Raw genomic sequence first — 5,779 nt, forward strand, 5'->3', positions numbered from 1 at the left:
TCATCAAGAGTCTTACTCGCATAGTATATGGAGTAAAATATCTTGTCTTTTCTCTCATCCAACACTACTCCAATATCATGGTCATTTGCATCACACATAAGTTCAAATGGAAAGGACCAATCTGGTTCCACAATAATTGGTTCAGCCACCAACATTTCCTTAAGCTCATCAAACGCCTTCAGACAGGCCTCATCAAATTTGAATGTCACATCCTTTTCGAGTAACCTGCACAAAGGAGTAGCAATTTTAGAAAAAAAAATTAATAAATAATCTATAGAAACCCTCGTGTCCCAAGAAACTCCGGACACCCTTCACAGAAATGGGTGGAGATAATTTTACAACTGCCTCCACCTTCGCTTTATCAACTTCAATGCCTCTCCTTCAGACTCTATGGCTCAGAACGATGCCATCTTGCATAATGAAGTGGCACTTTTTCCAATTCAGGACCAAATTCATTTCTTCACATCATGCCAACACTTCGGCCAAATATTTCAAACAATCATCATAAGAAGACACAAAGACTGAAAAGTCATCCATGAAGACTTCTACAATTTGTTTTACCATATCGGTGAAAATGGCCATCATGCACCTTTGGAAAGTTGTCGGTGCATTACAAAGACCGAATGGCATTCTCTTAAAGTTAAAACTACCATAAGGGCATGTGAAAGTTATTTTCTCTTGATCCTCTGGGGCTATAACAATCTGGTTGTACCCCGAATAACCATGAAGGAAGTAGTAGTATTCAAGTCCAACTAACCTGTCCAACATCTGGTCAATGAATAAAAGTGGATAATGATCTTTGCGGGTTACTTTGTTGAGCCTTTTATAATTAATGCAGACTCTCCACCCCATCACGGTTGTGAGTAGGAATTAGCTCATTTTTCTTGCTCTCTACAACAGTCATCCCGCCCTTTTTAGCCACACATTGTATTGTTAGAAATAGGGAAGATGATACTTGCATAGAGCCACTTAATTACTTCCTTCTTCACGACCTGTTTCATAATGGAATTTAACCTCCTTTGTTTCTCAACACTTGGGTGGTGTCGATCTTCCATAAAAATTTTATGCATGCAAAATGATGGACGAATTCCCCTAATATTAGCAATTGTCCACCCAATGGCTCTTTTATGATCATGAAGGACTCTTATTAGCTTTTCTTCTTAAAATGTAGTCAAGCTGGATGAGATAATTACTGCCAATGTTCCATCACTCCTCGGGTAGGCAAAGCACAAGTGCGCTGGTAGAGGCTTGGGCTCCAGTTTCGAGACTTCTTTAATAGAAGGTTTAGGTGGAGCTAATGTCACTAGTCGATCTAAATCTTCAAATCTTCCAAGCCCATGAACAAACTTGCAAGCCATGTTAAGGACTTGCTCAATCTTTTCTACCAACTCATCTTCACTTTCTTCTTCATCCCTCAATAAACCTCGTTCAAGGGGGTCTGTGGGGCTCATATAAGGCATCACTAAGGTCACATTATTTTCCACCACGGTAATCATGGATAGCTCTTCATAGTGAACTGGCAATTTGAGTGCTTTGTAAAAATTAAAGACCTCTACTCGATTGCTCACTCTCATTGTCATTCTCCCTCTACAAACATCAATAATAGCTCGACCCGTGGCTAGTAATGGATGCCCCAAAATACATGGGACTTCTTGATCATGCACGTAGTCAAAGATAATGAAATTAGCAGGGAATATGAAAGAACCCACTTGTACTAACACATCTTCAATCACCCCTTCTGGACTAGAAAGGTATCGATCTGCCTATTGCAATATTGTAGTAGGTCGCAGTTCGCCCAATCCCAGTTTCTTGAAAACAGATAGCGGCATCAAGTTGATGCTCGCTCCAAGATCACATAAGGCTCGTCCAACAGTGTGCTTACCAATCAATATCTGAATAGTGAAACTCCCTAAATCCTTCAATTTCTAAGGTAGCATACTTTGAATTTGTGAACTAGATTCTTCCATGAGTGCCACAGATTCAAACTCGGCTAACCTTCTTTTATTTGCCACTATGTCTTTGATATATTTTTCATATTTGGGTACATCCTGCAAGATATCTACCAATAGGATATTGATTTCTACTTGCTTCAAAATTTCCAAGAATTTCTTATAGGAAGTTATATCCTTCATTTTATGTAATCTCTACGAAAAAGAGGGTGGTCTCTTAGCCATTATAGGTGATGGTGGCCATGCCACTCTTTAGCTGGCCTTTCTACTATAATCTCTTCTGGTACCTCATCTTCCACATTGACCGATTTTTCAGCAAAAGTGACTTGTTTTCACTTTTTGGAGGGAACTTTCACCAAATATTTTTCATTTTGCAACATCATAACATTAACATGAGCTTTAGGATTTTTCTCAGTATCACTTAGAAGGGCCCCGGCTGGCCGAGTATTTTAGGCATTGGCAAGTTGCCCAATTTGTCGCTCTAGATTCTGAATGGCGACTGAGTGGGTTGCCGCTTGGGCTTGATGGTCATACATCATCTTCTTTAGCATCTCCTCAATATTGCTCATTGGGTTTGTCATTTTTTCAGCATGTGGTGGTCTATATATTGTTGTTGAGGAGCTTGTGGAATGTATTAATTCTAGGTGTTCTCATACTGATTTTTCTGGCCTCTATTTGTATTACCTACAAAGCATACAGACTCTGGATTTGCTGGACATAGATTACTCGTGTGACCCTCTCCACAAACTTCATAAAACGTCTGAACTTTTTACACTGGTTGAACTTGCTGCTTATTTAGAACCATGGCCATCTTATTGAATTGGTTTGCCATTGTAGCAACATGTGCCGATAATGCGGAAACACATCTAGCTTAAGGACCCCTGCAATTTTCTGGACTGTATGTCTGCCCGTCTCTCCTTACCAATCAGGATTACTTTTTGAGAATTTGTTCAACAATGCATAAATCTAATCAAAACTTTTCTCCAACACTTGACCACCGGCTGCAGCATCTACCATGATCTTAATTCTCTAGTTTATCCCTTCTATGAATGTATGAGCCAACACTTTATTAGTTTGATTATGATTAGGACAATCCCGAAGCAGCCCCTTGAACCTCTCCCAAGCAGAATATAAGGACTCTCCCTCCTTCTGTTGAAAAGTGATTATCTCACTTCTGATCTTTGCAGTTTTGCCTGAAAGGAGAACTGTGCCAAAACTTTACGTGCCAGATCATTCCATGATGTAATAGAGTTAGCCGGTTTCACCTTTAACCATCTCTATGTTTCGCCCAACAAAGAGAAAGGAAATAGTGTGAGCCTCACATAGTTCGGTGTGACTCCACTCATGATATAAGTATTACTTATCTCCAAGAAGTTCAGAATGTATTGTTGTAGATCCTCATGCGGTAGACCCATGAATTTTCCGTTTGCATGTAACAACTGGATCATGCTATGTTTCAGCTCAAAGTGCCCAGTGATTCTGGGCTTCACAATTATAGAGGTGCATTAGAAATGCTAGGCATCACCACCTCCTGTACAGCCAAAGGTTGCCCATATGCTATCTCTATAGGTAGCTGAACAAGTTCCTGAAGATTATTTGTGTCCCTTGATTCTCTCAACCTTCTGTGAAATGTTCTCTTAGGTTCGGGTCAAAGCCTCAATCTTGTCTCCTGAACCTTCGAATTCAAACAAAGTTCCTGAGAACAGAGCAACCAATAATAAACGTTAGACTTGACGAAATAAACAATAAAAGTTAAAGTTGGTAAAGTAGTCAATATTCAAGTCCCTGGAAACAGCGTCAAAAACTTGCTACTTCCAAATGCACACTCAAGTATACATGGTCAACAAGTAATATAATAATGAGTGAAGTGTCGAACCCACAAAGACTTATGTTTAACTACCTACTAATTTCACTCAACTTGTTATTCAATCAAGTCAATCAAGGTTGATTTTGTGTTTTATAACTACTTAGTAAATGTAGTAGTTAACTAATTTAGCAGGCAGAAAATGGTTGTTCAAGAATTTAATAGAGATAAACATTCCAAGGTTGTGATCGATTCACCAATCCTATTGTACTCTAACTAACTTCCCTTTTCATACAATTCGCTTATGGTTTATCGAGCAAGGTATACCCATTGTATTCTCCTGAATTACTACTCGTATGTCCAAAATAGATTAGCATTTATATTCCTATGGAATTAATGTATCAAGAACGCATTAAGATTAATTCCTATTAATCTTTCAAGAACTCATTAAGATCACGATTCATGCTTATATTCCTATGAAATCAATCCATCAAGAACGCATTAAGATCACGATATTTAATTAAGCATGATGATTAGGTATATTCATATTCTAGCCACAAATCCTCCCCCACTTTAGAGTTAAGATCATGCCCTCTTTAATTCTTCTCTTATCTAAACATAGCTTTCCCAAGCGTAATTCAGATAGTTGATATAACTTGACCATTGGCCAGACAATCAAGCAATTAAACACAGAATTGAAGAAATAACTATGTAATAACAAATTATAATCAAGAAGAAGTTAATGTCAAACAACAATATTTATGGTTAAATCATAACCCCAGAACTAATGGGTCTTGGTCACTCATGATAATATTAAACAATTTCACAAGTGTTGACTTATTGAAAATACTAAGAATAATGAAGAAAACCTGAGAATTCTTGATCCCGAGTGTTCAGTTCTTGTATTTTCCTCTCAAAGTGGCGTCCCTCCTTAAAATAGGTTTAGACTTCTTTTTATACGAGTTGGGGTCGTGTAGGGCCAAAAATACTTGTCCCGAGCAAAATATGAAAAGTCCCTGTCCCAACATCCAGGGCAGCATGAAGCAATGGCCCTGCGCTGGGCTGTGTGTTGAAATTTTTTAGCTCCTAGTTTTTTTGCCCCAGCCAGTGCGACGTGCTGGCCTGGGCGCTAGCCTGGCGCGACTTTCTTCTTTTCTCCTCTTTTTTGTTCAAATCGTGTCCTTTCATTCCACATTACTCAGGATGACTCCTACACATAAAAATACCACTAATTAGCATAAATCATTATATTACACATACAATTCGACGAGATTTGAGTAAAATGCAAGGCGGATACAAATGAACATACTTTAAGCCAAATATCAAAATTGATTCCCCAAGTACACGCAAGTATATGTGTCCGTCAAGTAATAAAGTGACACAGAAGTTTGATGTCGAACCCACAGAGACTTAGATTAATTATTAACTAAGCTAACTACAACTAATTTATTGTCTAAGTTAATCAAAAGTGTTGGGTATTCTATTAAAGCTACTATTGCAAAATTTAAACGCGTAAACAACTAATTTAATAAGAAGCGATTGTGGTTGGATTTTAATCAATGAAGATGAAGATTCTAGGGTTGTGGTCGGCTTATCAATCCTATTGAGTTCATAATTATACCTGTTAATCTGAATTATCTATCATTGCTAGTTGACTGGATCATTTGTATAAATAGCATGTTCTCACATTACTACCCGTATATCCATAATATATCAACCATATATTCCTATGGTATTGAATCTATCATGAATGAAGATAATACGGCATTCAGCTAAGCAAGATGGTTAGGTATATTCTTATCCTAACCGCGAAATTCTTCCCCGAGCCACGGGTTCAGAAACAAGCTCTCTTTAATTCTACTCTAATTTAAACATGACTTTCCCAAGCATAGCATATATAGTAAATAGAACTCAATTGTTGGCCAACCAATTAAGCAATTATGCACAGAATCATAAAAACAACCACAGTAACTCGAATCCACAAAGACGTAGTTAATAAACGTCAATATTCATGAAAACCAAAACC

At 37.9% G+C, this 5,779-nt stretch overlaps 1 non-coding gene across 1 annotated transcript; it reads left to right on the forward strand.

Moving 5' to 3' along the window:
- Positions 1-3,026: 3,026 nt before the first annotated feature.
- Positions 3,027-3,131, forward strand: LOC142173929 (small nucleolar RNA R71). The gene has a single exon (XR_012703295.1). It is a non-coding gene; the product is annotated as a small nucleolar RNA R71 (small nucleolar RNA).
- The last annotated feature ends 2,648 nt before the right edge of the window (positions 3,132-5,779 follow it).

This window comes from Nicotiana tabacum, chromosome 19 (genome assembly GCF_000715075.1).
Source record: "Nicotiana tabacum cultivar K326 chromosome 19, ASM71507v2, whole genome shotgun sequence".
NCBI classification, from domain to species: domain Eukaryota; kingdom Viridiplantae; phylum Streptophyta; class Magnoliopsida; order Solanales; family Solanaceae; genus Nicotiana; species Nicotiana tabacum.